The following is a 15,286-nucleotide window of genomic DNA, read 5'->3' on the forward strand; positions in this document are numbered from 1 at the left end:
GACATAATGATGTTTTCCATCCAACTTCTCCGCTCCCAGGATCTGTACTGTGCTGAATAAGGTGTGGTGGGTGTGTTTGTCTGTGCTAGGTTGAATAATTGTAATGACACACTCATGCCTTTGGATAATTACCTTTTTGGTAATTTTACAGGGTACACATATCGGCAAGTTTTTACATGTGTTATCTCGGAGAGCACCTTTGCGACGCCTTGCAATACTTACAATCAACACGCTTGCTTTATTCTATTCTGTTTGATATGCTGCCTTCAAAGTGACAGACAGACAGGTCTAGATTGGAATTACAGTGCAACAATTTGGCAAGCTTGTGTGAAAGCTGCACATGTTTTCACGTGTGAATGGCTTGAATGAAGCCGCATTGATCGGGCACCTAAAGCCATTCACAGAGCAACACCTGTTCAGCGATACCTTTAGAGAGATTTAGGACCCTTTGAACATCCACCTACACGCCTTTATTCTTCAGCAACACAAAAAGGAATCATCAAAGAACAAGAGTGCGCATTGAGCAGCATCGTCGCTGTTTGGAGGACAACTCGCAGGTATTCCCATGTAGAAGAGCAGACTTGAAATTAAAGCGGCCTAAATGCTGCCGTTTCTCACTGCATCTACTTCTCTTGTCGACAGTTGCTGTCTGACTCTGCAGCTAAGACACATGGGTCAGGAGGCAGAAACTCAGGGAGTCTCCAAGCTTTGCTCCAGCATTTGGAACCACTCTCGACCTATCACAAATTCCTCTTTCTTGGCAGCGATACAGCTTTCCCTCTCTCTCTTTCTCTCCTCTTTTCATCATTGCTGGCAGTAGAACTGTAGTCTACATTCTACACTAATTAACAACCTTCAGAGGAAGACCACCAAACTGGTGAACTGGCACACTCGACGCACGCTTACAGTAAGACTCTCTTTCACTCTTTTTTTTTCACTTTTTATCCGTCTTCATTCTCTGTCCATCCCTCTGAAGGGTGTGTTGTGTTCAAGGTCGTGTTGCTTTAGTCAACACAACTTTCAAGCTAAGATGGAGCTCCGTAAAAAGTTGAGACCACACACGCGCACAGTCAGACACGTGCACAGTCACACACACACACACACACACACACACACACACACACACACACACACACACACTCAGTGAAAATGATCTATGCCCTTGGCATTGACCCGGCTACTAACTCTTGCATGGCGGCTAGCCTTGCAGTGAAAGCTTGCTGTGTGTTATCAGAGTATCTGAATAAATAATTGCAACATCCTCATGGGCCAAGTTGGCAGCTCTCACTCTGTGACATGCAGTAAACAGTGAACAATACAATACTTATATTATAGTTTGTGGGCTGTTTTAATATTGTTATTGTCCACCAAACATGAGGTTGTTATTAGCCAAGCCCAGGATTTTTGGGACTTTAAACTATGTAATAGGACTCAAATTGGACCATGGGAAAAGTGTTTTGTGTTTTTCCCATTTTGCCTATTTGAATATTAAACGTGGACATTATTAATTGTAAAACATATCTGGACCTCAGGTTCATGAGCGTATTTGGACATATTCTGAATCTCAAAGTCTCTCAAGTTCTTGACATCTATAACCCCCTAAAAATGAATTACGTCTACGTCAACCTACAACTGGATTTATGCTTGAAGGAAGCTTACCAACAAGGACACATCCGACATCCAGGTGTCATTCCGCATCCTAAATCATCACATAGGTAAACACATGCACATGTGTGTTACCATGGCAAAAAATAGTAGTAATTATATTGTAGTCATAGCACTGAGCAGCACCATGATTGGCACAATAGAGAGAGGAGCTGGGGTGTGTTGAGGATTAACTAAAGGGAACACACTATTCCATCACACTATTGTCTTTTTCTCATGAAATCTAGCACAGGCATATTTAAGAAGGCCAACTCTCTCACACACACACACACACAGACAGGAACTTATACACTGGAATGTATATACACACACACACACACACACACACACACACACACACACACACACACACACACACACACACACACACACACAGTCTGAGTCAAAACCCCAAGCTCTCGGTTCGGAGCATCAATCGAGTCTCTGTTCGTTCTCCTCACCCTCCGAGTCTCCACTGCCATCTTCAACCACCAACATCCACATCACACAATTTGTCATGGAGCAGCACAACCTAAAACCAGCCAAGCAGCCTTTAAAGTACACTTAAATTAAAATCAAGTACATGCTCTCCTTTGGTAATACAATACACTGAATAGTCTGGGTCTCACTGGTAATCATTCTCAGTCTTCCCTTGGCAAAGTTGCTGAATAAGGGGGCAGAGTGGGAAGGTCGTAGGTCGTCTCAAACTCTTGTCAAAGAAGTGAATTCTTAACATTTCTTAAATGTCTTGATGTCCAATGTTGCAAGCAAACAGTAGCTCCCAAATAGATGTAGTGCATTAATCAGGGCCATAGTGCCATGAAACTAGGACAGAAGTGAGAGCAGTGGTCTTGTGACCAAAAGGGAAACGTTATTTCACATCTCTAGAGCAGCTGGAGAAATGTGGTCGGGGAAAGTAAATGACAAAACTTTTGTCCGTGTGCCCTAGAGCAAGACATTGAATCCAAAAATATCCCTGTTAAAGCAGCTCAGTGCCAAAAAATAGAAGGCTGCACAGCTCTAAAGGTGTGTGGTGTCGCCCGAATTCGAAACAGGGCATTGCCGGTAAGAAGTTGAGCGTGTGGTTTCAACTTTTCCTGGATAAATAAAGTGTTGTGTTCTTGGAACCATCATGAAATCGCCAGGCAAAGAAACACAATTCGGACAATTGACAAAAGAGGAGGAAGAGTATACAGTGACAGAAGTTGACAGGAGGTATTTATTGTGCACCTTTATCTGACAAACTCAACTCCATGTCAAAAGACTGACAAGACAGCCAAACATATAAAAACAAGAGGCGAGGGGGAAAGAATGAAGGCATTCCAAGAAGACAGTGGGTCCAAGGAGACAGTTTGCCTTGTTTCCCGAAGAGATGCTCTGGCATGCCGGGGATCACAGACGGCCTCCCAGCGTTAAGTGATTCTGAATAGCAGCGAGGGGACAGCGAGAGGACAGAGGAACACGATTGCTGGACCGGAGCAGGGCGAGTGATGCTGGCAGGGTCGACGCATTGTTCTGGGAGCCGAGCAGGAGGCTATCACGGCCCGCGCCAACCGCTAGCCACGTGCTCCTCGCCGAGGCCCGCGCGTGAATTATTACATTTCATTCTGTTATCTTTCATCATGGTTCATTACAGACGGACAATTGAGCTTCAAGAGAAGCACCATGCTCAGCCCCCCCCCACACCCCCCACACCCCAGATGCCCTCAGAAAGAGAGCGAGTGAGGGAGAGAGAGAGTCAGAGAGAATCCCTGCACTCTCCACTGAAAAGGACGGAGGAGGATGGACAAAAACACATTGTCCGTGGATTTAAAAAGGAGGCTTATGGCTGCTATGAAGAAAAAAAAAGAAAATGTGCTTTTAGAGGGAGAGAAGAATGAATCTGCCCGCTGATGCACACTCAATGAGATGTACGCTAGCGGAGCCATAGAAAAGAAGCGTGAATTGAAAGGGATGGAATCTGAAGCAAATGACACTTGAGTGTTTTGAAAATAACTGACAGCTGCACAATAGGACACCAAAACAGACTGCAATCTGCCCATAGATAGATGAAAAGGCAGGGACTTGAATAGAAGTGCGACCTAATACATACAGAGATACTGTCCATTAATAGCAGAAGTGGATAAATAGACAGCCGTGAAAATGGACATGAAAGGTGAGGTTTTGCTCTGATAAATGAACCAGACAAAGAGACAACTACAAAGAATTTGTGAAACAATTAGGCTTTCTCAGTTTAAGTCCGAGTGCCACAAGCATGCTTCTCAAGTTTCGGCCTTGAGCAATTTTATTTACCATAGAGTCACACTTAATGTATACAAAAACATTCACATTCACACAGAGACAAAACAGAGACCAAATGTCACTTAAACATTTAAGTTGTGAGGAGTTCACAAGGGACATTCGTATTGTTAGACCTCATCACAGCTGAGTACAAACCTGTCTGAATCAGTGAAGTATCCCTGAAAGAATGAGCCATAACCATCCAGGAGAAAGGCATGTGTACTGGTAATCGCAGTGTCTCGCTTTGTCATATGTGTCTGTATGCCTGTGTGTGTGTGTGTGTGTGTGTGTGTGTGTGTGTGTCCAGAGAGGTGAGTATCAGAACACACTCCTCTTGTCACTCGCTGTTCTCTGCATAACACAGACATTTTCCATTCTGTCAGCGCAAGCAGCGAGCACACTGGCTCCTTCTAAACTCAGCCGCCACTTCATTAAATGACTTCAGACTCTTGGCAGAGTCAGTGGGAAAAGTCTATATTAACTGTGTGTGAGATCCACGGGGTGACCAACAAAGGCCATAGTTGTTCCTCTACGCTGGGTGCTGCTCGGGGGATTTCTGGAGCCTATCGGGGTACCCCTCCGCTGGGGCCCTCGGCTCCCATTTCTGTCTCACACATGCTCCCGCTTCTTCTTCTTCTCTATATATCTCGTTCTCAGATCTCACGTATATACAGACAGACACAAATAAACACACAAGGATGCACACTAGAGTCACATAAAGCGTTGCTGACCTTTGCCCTACTTTCCAGGAAATGGCATTGCAATTTGGAGTTACTGTAAATCAGCAAGTATAAGACCAGTTGACATCATTATGCGGGATTAATTGCATCGTGCAGGATCGTGCCAAGTTATGGGTTGCGTTAGAGAGTGTGGCGGGGGCTGTTATGTGTTTAGACTGGACAATGGATGGAAGGGTAAGAGTTGATGTCTCTTCATGTGGTCCAGCGGGGCGGCTGGCTCACTTGTTTACAGGAGGTTCAGATGGAGAGGGGCCGCCCGGTGGCACCTGATGGCCAAAGGGAGAAGCTGGCGACTGAATCAAAGCAGTTGCTGTTGCTCTGCCGGGTCAAACTGGAGCAACCAGTGGATCGGCCACAGCGGGGCAGGAAGGCAAATGGGGAGAGTTTGGAGACAGAGAGGCAGAAGTGCACTGAAGTGTGGGAAAGAAAAACATAAATTTATGTGATGAATCCTTTTTTTAAACCAGAAAACATTATTACAGCTTCATCTGCAGTTTTACACCCAAAGACAAACAGAAAGACAGATGCAGATAGAGACCCAGACACACATCTATAATCTTGAAGTCAATATCTTTTTTGTCTTTTTCTGATACGAATAAAAGACATGCGAGCGCACACACTCATGCAAACAGATAGGACGAATCCTATCTAATGAGCCACCAGATGTATTGAGAAAAAGAGACACCACAGCTGTACAGTCAATCAATCGGATTGACTCGAGATGCCAGTTCTAGTAATGGGTGCCTTCTGTGGTGACCTTTACCCAATCTGGTGGATTTATTTGTTCTAATTAAGCGGGTTAGGGCCACATGCCTTCCCAAATTAAGTCATTCATCTTCATGTGACAAGGACGAGGAGGAAAGGCCAATTATCCCCCAGGAGAAAGAGCAGTTGTTTCAATACCATAAGGTGAAGAGTGTGTCAGAGAGGGTTAACATGCATACTAACACACACACAAAAAGAATGTAATTTAGGGTATGTATACACAATGTTTCATATTCCAGTGTGGCCACCATCCATGCCATTTCTGGTATTATAGATTTCATTTATACAGTGTGCCCTGACTGCGCTGTGCGATGAATGAGGTCCCGGGCCTATTAGCCTCGCACTCCCTCTTGTTGAGTGTGTCAACACCAATTAACAAAATCAAGCTTGTGTATGTGCAGTACAAAAAAAAACTGGCAATTTGATTCTGGTTTTGACATTGATGGATACGTGTGTCAACCTACACATACAGAACACAAAGATATACATCCAGCCAACTAAACACAGTCTCCAGCATGGCCCCGGGGTTGAAAACAGTCCACAACGTCTAGATCAACAGAGGCTCGGACGTGGACTGATGCAGCCCAGCGAGAGGCCTTGATAAACCCCGTCAGTGGGGGTTCTGGGATTGTTTCGCCTGCTGTAATCCCACACACTGGAACCTCTGTGCATAGTATGCAGTGGAGTGATGAGAGTCTGTCTGCGTTCATGTGATCGTTCGCAAATTTGTGTGTGAGTGTGTGTGCACTGAGCTGCAGATCTGAAGCTGAAGCATGACTGAGGATACAAGGATGCATACATGCACAACACTCCCCATGCAGCCAATACGCATTCATAACTGTGTATCCTCCTCAAACTCAAGGTTCCCTCTCGTGTTCATTACCTGCCCACACAGCAGCATAACACGTGATGATACAATTCAGTCTTGAGTTCCTCCTCCATGTCGCCAAAACTACACAAAGCTCACCTCTCACTGGAAACTCCTCATCACAGGAAGTTTACTTTCAATTAAAATACACCACAAAGACGTACACACACACACACACACACACACACACACACACACACACACACACACACACACACACACACACACTAACCTTCAAGTGACTCCCAAGCATCCCGAGCCATCCACCACATTACACGAGGAGATTCAGAGCACAAAATGAAGTAATAACACGGGCAACAATATGGCTCAGTTCTTTTCACCGTGGGGGTTTCACTCTGATAACTAAAATACTACATCCTTCCTACAGTACAGGAGCATTCTGAAAAGGGCTCTCTGTCTCTAATTGGCCTCTTATACCTTTTTATCACTGTTTGTCTCTCTCTCTGTCTCTCTTACGAACACACACGCAATGGGGTATGCAGAGAAAATGCACATATGAGCACACGTGCCCATGCCTGCTGCATTCCCATCTAATCCACATCCATCCTCTCCGTGGAGCACACTAGATTGGTTTTGCTTCTAGTGTAAACTTCCTTGTTGAGGTCAGACTTTGGGGTCACAGGGGCCGACAGAGGGCCACGCAGCTCGACTTCAAAGAGAGACGGGCATAAGCAGGGGAGCTAGCTTGTTAGTGCTTCATCTGCCTGTAGTTGCACCTCTCACGTCACCCACCCTGAGTCCTATATTGTTAATGCCAGTCAAGGCTCTGTTGGCTGGCAGCGGCATTCAAAATGTGTTGGTTACACTTTTCTGCACAAACCAGAGTTGTAAATCATGCACTGAAATGATAATACAAAATAAACCACACCTATATTTTTTGATTGGTTGTTTGTATTAAGTAGAATCCAAACATCATATGGTAACTTTGGAATTAAATCTGCGCTGTGACTGAAGCATTTTCCTTGGCAAAGCTCTTTAAAAGGTGCTTACTACGAGATCGGGAGCATTTCTATTGCCTCTCAACATGGCGACGGCTGAGCCGGCGTGGGTGCCAAGCTAACGCAACGATGCCCCCCCCGGTCGGGACAGCGTTGCCACCTGTCACCACATCATGAGAGTGGTGCAGTGCGGAGACCATGAGCTGGCCAGTGATGCACACTAACCAGTGGCAGGCCGTGGATTTTGACCTATGCCTGCAGTTTAATAGCTGATTGCGGTGCAATTTTTTTTATAAAAAATGTAAATTTAGATTTAAACTTTATGATTCTGTTTAGGTCAGCAGAGAAGGCTTAGCAGGCCCTGACGGCTCACCACTGACACTAACATGCACTAAAAGCAAGGAGAAGCTCTGATAGCAACACACACAGAGGGAGAGCGAACTTCCTTCTCTGCTCAGGTAATACTCCACTATATCTTGACAGCAAATAGTTGTTATATTAATGCTCTGATAAATCGAATTTGGCACCTTTATGATAACTATTGATTTTGCGTAGAAAGGTGTGGTAGCAATCAACTGACGGGCAGAGTAAGGACTGCTTTTACTGCCTCAAATATTGATTAACTATCAAGCCTTCAACACACAAAACTTTTTTTTTGACGACCAACATGTGAAATTTTAGACTGCATTTTATAAACAAACCTCTTCAATGCTGCTTGTTAGACAGGACTTAACATGAGAATGTTGGCTTTCTATGCTTAGTGAAAAAAAAACTAACAAAACAGATCTGGTAGGAAGAAAAAAAAAGTGCATTCTTCTTAAAGTTTGAGAAAAATGTCTTCTTTAAATATTATTAACGATATCAGTGGTGTTTCTAAAGTATCCAATTAGTATAATTTTAAACAACGCACATCGCTAAAAATTGTATTATAGTAAATTCAGTAAATTGACTGTTGTTTAATCCAATACTGAAGCTGAACTCTCATCACATAAACATGCATATCACAACATATACGTTGAGGTCATGTTTCTTACCGAGTGCACCTTTAACGCTTCAGCTTTTGATTTCATCAACATGACTTTTCTGCTATCTAGTGGTGATGTATGAGAACCACAGCTGGGCTTTTATCTGTAATCAAAAGGCAACGCCAATATTTTCTCGCAGTGACACAAAAGTGCTTATGATAAATCATTGTATATTCATCATTTTGTTCTAATTTTATTTTTTCTTCATTACTGCAAGATCATTCTACTCCATCAGAAAATATGATTGAGACACTTAAAATAATAACATGCACAAACCTGAATTGGATTTTTCCCAGAATCCTGAGGTATTATTTTTTTTTTTATCAAAGTATGAAGTAGAGGGCTTTACTGGTCATACATTAATTTTAAATATATACATTGATATACTAGGTGGGGTGTTTTTGCACTCATATTTAGATATATCTAATGCATACATTCCATTATGCTTTTGAGTTGATTTAACTAAAAACTCATCCGTTCTCCAGATGCATACTAATATTATATACAATGTAATTTTGGCTCAATTACAATAATACATGTTATTTAATAATATGATAATGAAATAAGTTGCATGCGAAAGTTGATAGGGTCACTTTATATTAGGTAATTAGAATTCAATAGAAGCTCTTAAAAAGAAACCATTATGTGTGGAATCATAAATCAACCTACATTTGAAAGCCAGTATCCATTTGCATCAAGTTGATACAACATTGTTGTGTTGATAGCCAGACAGATGTGAGTCTCTGATGAGTTCTCAAATACACATTAGTGATTCACTAAGAGGGAGCACTTGGTTAATAAAGTTATACTTCTCTAATGATGCAATAGACGATCAATCATACTACAGCTGTTGAGGGGATGGCTTAACTTGCACAACCTTTCCTGGCCACTAGAGGTCCGTGTTTCCCATATATGACCTACACCCTGGATAGGCACCATTGTCACATTAATTCCACTCCCTCCAACGGAGTCGACAAACAACTGAAAGCAGAAGAATGAAAACCCAAAGAGTTTAAAGGGAGCGTCGTTCAATGCAGCTTCTTCGTCAGTCAATTTAAAATGTACCATTGCTCCAGTACTGCTTGACAATCACATGCAAAGTTGTTAAATGTTACATGTTATGCACCTCTCGCCAGGACAAATTCCTTGTATGTGAAAACATACATGGCAATAAATGGTTCCGATTCTGAAAATGAGTGAAACATCCACTGGGACCTTGAACTGCCCACTTTTAGCTGTCGACTAATCGATCGTTTTGGTTGACAACTATTTTAATCGATTAGTCCTTTAAAGAAAAATATTTTATGAGCACATCTCTGGTAATCACAAGATTTAAAGTGGTGCTTGTGCGCGTTTAAAACACAGTTTTACAGTTCTGCCCATTAAATTAACTAATCGTTTAGTTGACTACGAATTTCTTGGATTGAGGACAGCCCTCCCTGGATCAAATAAGGCAGAGGGCCCAAAACGCTTTATGATGGTTTATTTTATTTTTTAATGGTGTAAAGATATTAGTCACTTATCTAGTCTTAATATTCTTCTCATTCTATCATATTATCAATGATAGGGTTTGATGATAGGTTTACAGAAAGTGTCTGACACAAGAAACAGATTCAGAAAAAAAATCGCCATGTACATTTTACCTATTAAACTTAAAAATCATATAAAAAAATATCATGTGTGTGTGTTTTTGTTATTGTATCCATGTGTATCTCCATCTTGTGTACCGTTTCTAAAGAATATTGAGATAATTTGCAAGATAAGTTGAAATTAGAAATCTGTTAAAGAGAAGAGGCACTGTCTGACTGACACCTAAAGGAAAGAAGAGAAAAAAGTCCATCCGGCAGACTTTATGACATAACAAAATTGCACGTTTGGGAAATGCGTTGCCACAGCGGAATCTTTTTGGCCACAACATAGCAGCTGATATGCCTCTCAGACACCAAGACACGTCTTAAATGTGTGACGTACTGTACTGACGACCAAAAGCTGGCAGCTTGCCAGTAAGCACGACCGCAAAAAAAACAAAGTTATGTTTCTACTTCACTGATCACTTCACGAAACACAACATGACAAGCCTCAGTGAGCTGGCAAAAGGCACACATTGTACTACTTTTAATAATGCAAAGCTGTGAGCCAGAGTAAACAAGTATATACAGCAGTAAAAGCTGTGCCTTGGTCAATGCTTCATAGATTTATGTGGAAACAGAGCTTTCAATTCTTTGAGTAAAAATGTGTGGGGTGACAGTGGAACGCATTGCTGCAACAGCTGAATGAGATATCAATGTATGCACGGCTGATGCATGTAAAATTGTGGGGAACTAGTTTTGTTGAGATGTTGGTGCTTTAATGCACGGACTGTCAAGACACCCTGCTAACTGCTGCATTGAAGCTTAATATGGACACAAAGAGCAGAACATTAACATCCGACGGTTCATTCGACACGGTTGATTTAATGTGGAACCCATGTAACTGCATTCCGACAGTACTTATGCTGGCATAATCAGCTCCGCCAGGCCAGGATGTTGTTCCTGCAGAGCAGCTGCAGATCTCAAAGTTGATCCTGGTCCAATTCTATAGTAGACACATCCGTACATGCAATCTGACACTGCTCTGCTGCCTCCTCCTCTTCTTCTTCCTCCTCATCCTCCTCCTCCTCCATACTGCTCCTCCTGCTCCAATAAAAAACATGCCAGCAGTCATCCGTTGAAGAACACTTTCATTTTCAACCTCGTCTCCAAGTTTTTCTCATATAGTCTGTCGCGTTTATTCACCATTGTTGGTATTCTTCGTGTCTCATCGGCAGGCTCAGTGCACAACCCGACATCCTACTCTGTGACGCCGAGAAGTGAGCAAGAAAAACAAAAGCTACAGCTTTAGTTTGGGTTGGCTGCAGAGTTACGCTTTTCAGACACCGGTTTTTGAAGGAAAAATAAATCCCCCTTACTTGCCTCACTTGGACCTGTCTGAAATATATCGACTTTGAATACTGAAAAGTGTAAGGTGCATGCGATACTATGAGAAGAGTTTTTACCCAGAAGGCTGATTCTAATCACTAAATGCGGAACCACAGAATAAATACCGTTAAGCAACAACTGATGTTTATCATCAAAGTTGTCTCATTTAAACGCAATTGCCGCAGTTGAAACCTGCGGCATCCTCTCAGCGCATCTGCATGCTGCATTGAAAGCAATCTAACCACCAACACACAGCGGTCCGTCTGCCAATGCTGACATACGCCTCGCTTGTGTTTCGGAAGCGTGACAGGAAGTGATGACGTCAGCGTGTTTCATGTAAGACGGCAACTCGGTTGAGAAGCAGCTCAACATGAAAACAAACAAATCTCGTCTCCCTGCGAGGTGTCATCACTACGTGAGGTAACTCACACGCAGGTTAACGATGTTTTATTTCAGCTGAACTCCAACTGCGGTACAAAAACTATTTGAAAAAAATCACAGGGAATCAATATGATCAGATCAGATGTGAACATATTATTTGTATTAAGAGAAGAATATGCTTGTGCTCAAGTTACCACACGTCATCTTGCAAGTTCAAAATTCCCCATCCAGTAAAGTTCATTTGATCAGATGTGTGTTGGAGCTATCAGTCACATCACGGGGAGTTTTAGGTCGATGACGTGTTACTATAAATTACTTTAATAAGCTAAGCGAGAACTGTGGAAATAGTTTTATTCTTTACATATGACTGGATCAATGTTGCATTTCACAACAGAGCAACAGTGGAGGAGTCAAAGAGAATTTATGGGAACTGGTTACTGCTTTAATAGGTTGGAGACTACACAGTAATTCTACGTATCAACGATCTTCAGTAAATAGACAAAAAACATTAGAGATATATATGTACACACACACACAGAGAGAGAGAGAGAGAGAGAGAGAGAGAGAGAGAGAGAGAGAGAGAGATGCATGTATCCAATTCCCAGTTAAAGCTCAGAATTTAAATCTTAACCTTTTAACCTCACAGTGTCAGTTTACATCCAAAACGGTATCAAGATGCCAAAAGCTGCACAAAGAACACAGTCCAAGGACTTTTGGAGAGGAGTACATGCCGCCCTTTAAACTTTTACTGAAAGCAGTGACAAAGTGTCCACTGCTGGAGAAGAGACACGCTTCTTCCAAATAGAAACCCAACAACAAAGTACAGTACAATCAAGATGAACTCAACTTTGGAAACTGTCCAAGCCACAAATGTACTCAAATAAAATGTGTCACATTTCCAGACAAGTTAGAGCAAAGAAACCCCCACCCGAACCTGTGCCAAAACTTCAGCCGATTCAGTTTCTCAGACAATCTGTCAGGAAGCTTTTCCCTCCCCCTTCTTCCTCAACCCCTCCTCCGGCTGAGGGGGCGTGCTGAGGAAACACAGAACATGCAGATGTTGATGTTCCACAATGAAAGTTGTGCCCACATCCGCTCAGAATAAAGACTTCTGCAGCTGATAGCAGGCTGTTCAGACGAACAGTAAAACAGCAGGAAGCAAAACACGGCACATCTACAGTGCAGTACGCAGTCAAGACCACTGGAGTTCACAGAGAAGAACTGGAACAGTGTATTTAGGCCAGACAGAAACTTTACATCTGTGAGTGAGTGAGTTTGTGAGGGAGTGAGATAGAGCAAATCCCAGGGGAATGCATTTATTAATCTGAAAGGAAAAAAAAAAACAGCTGCCATTAACACATTTTTAATAGTTTATGAGGAGTTTTTAGAACATAATGCAGCACTTTTATATTAACACTTTCTCCTTTTAGTGTCTACCTGCTGTGTTGGTGGGTTGTCACATTTTCTAGTCTCACATTTGGACATTTCTTGATACCTAACACGAGTTGATATGGTATCTGTCTGTTACGTGCAGAGGCAATTAACAGATCTGTCACTCAGCCGGGGCACAAATGCTGAATAATTTCTCATTTCTAATAAATCCATCATCAGCCTGCTCAACAAAATTACGCTTACATTTAAGGTTTTATATATACTGTATATATTCCACTTCCAAGACATTAACTCCTGCTCACACACACATAAATAAATACATACATACATGAATACACACACACACACACACACACACACACATATATATATATATATATATATATATATATATATATATATATATATATATATATATATATATATATATATATATATGCATATATATGCATGTATATCTATATATGTATGTATGTGTGTGTATATATATATATATATACATGCATATACAGTATAGACATACATACATACATATTATACACATGTATATACACATACATATACAGTATACATATACAGTATACACATACATACATACATACATACATACATACATACATACATACATACATACACACACAACTCCCTGAGAAGTATCTGGAATTGAATTAAAGTCTCATCTACTGATGAACTGTGTTCTACACTCCTGCCAAACAGGATCATGAATCTTTCACCAGCCAAACCTGAAGCAAGCAGACATTACAGAGTGGACGCGTCTCGGTGGACGGGATGGAGTCTCACTGTAGCGTACAGTGGCGACGTCATCCGGGTGGCTACATTGTTATAACTCAGTTTTACGTTACGTGGCGTTACGTAGTCTTTTATGTTTTTGCAAATACAAACAAACACAAACAAACAAACATTGCACTTGTCTCGCTCGGCCTACATGCCAGCTGTGTTGCACCAGCACCGTTAATACTACTACTACTACTACTACTACGAGTCACGAGGACACGCGCATGCAAACGCTCGGCGCGCGCTCGCGCACACATAGATATACATTGTATTAAAAACTGCGTTTTCTGTCTCACCTGCTTTTGGGCGCTTTGGGCTCACTTGTCTGCAGGAGCGTCGCTCCGTTTCGTAGTAAATACTGCAGAAGGGCTGAAGAACAGCGTGAGAGTTGTTTACAAAGTTTCACCCTGAACTCCGATTGGTCTGTAGCAGTTTAGTTGACGCCCCAGACCTCGGTCACCGGGCTGCGTCTCAAACGGTGTTTCCTGCAGTCGCAGCCTTCCTGGACTCAGAAACTAAAGACGAAGGAGGCAAAGTGTTGCAGGTTAAAGGTGGAATGCAAGACGAGCAGACTAGAGTTTAAGCTTCTTTTGTTATTGTTGCACACGTTGAGCTATTAAGCAGACTTCAGGCAGCACGCAGACATACACGAGGAAAGCAAAACGAGTCCTATAATAAAAATAAGAAACACATCAATTAACTTTTTTTTTTTAACCTTTTCAGTGATTAAATGCATGCACATGCCATCAATAGATCATGTCCCATGCAGTAATGCAAATGTATGCCAACTCTGTTCAACCAAAGCCATATTAATAGTTATTGGAATTTATTGTGGCATGTCAATTCATAATGTATAATAAAAAAAGAAGTATAATGCAACGTCTATGCCATGAGTTTTTTTTCTTCAGGTGAGCCGTCACACATTCTGATGCACAGTGATGCAGTCGTATCTCAGTGCTCCTCGCCACCTTTAGGCTGCTACAAATAACACTATGAAAGAAAAGTCTCTATAAATAAAAATCTGTTTGAATTCTCTGAGATGTTTGCTTTACAGTCTTGCCGCTTTTCCTCAGCCAACCTGGTAGAACAGGACATCATCCAGGGAGCGGATTTCCAGAAGCCTCTCATTTTTACTGTCACTACTTTCCAGATTATTGCGCATCAATACCCACCTTGACCCTTGACCCTGATGCACGTCCTTAAGTACATGGCAGGCAGCTCTTGTCATGTGAACTCCTGGTGTGAACAACTTCCCAAGAGGTTTAAATGCCAGCAACCTCTCACCAGCTCAAGGAGCTTTATGGATCACTGGAGAAATATCCTCACCTCTGCCACTGAGAGTTTCAATTCTGCTTACGTTGTTGCACTTTGATGAGTGACATCAATTCTACCGGCCATGCTGCCACAAAAGCTGTGTGACCTTGTTTAGCAACTGGGACAACGAGAGGAGTCACACATGGAGACAGAAAGCAACAATCAG

The 15,286-nt window shown here is 42.2% G+C and overlaps 1 long non-coding RNA gene across 1 annotated transcript in view; it reads right to left on the reverse strand.

The window, feature by feature from the left end:
- Positions 1-14,147, reverse strand: part of LOC306741857 — a 140,997-nt gene extending 126,850 nt beyond the window's left edge. The window contains exon 1 of the long non-coding RNA XR_013771064.1: positions 14,103-14,147. This is a non-coding gene — a long non-coding RNA (uncharacterized lncRNA). The remainder of the gene's footprint in view (positions 1-14,102) is intronic.
- Between the last annotated feature and the right edge of the window lie 1,139 nt (positions 14,148-15,286).

The sequence above is a fragment of the Taurulus bubalis genome, assembly GCF_910589615.1.
Source record: "Taurulus bubalis genome assembly, chromosome: 9".
Lineage (NCBI taxonomy): Eukaryota > Metazoa > Chordata > Actinopteri > Perciformes > Cottidae > Taurulus > Taurulus bubalis.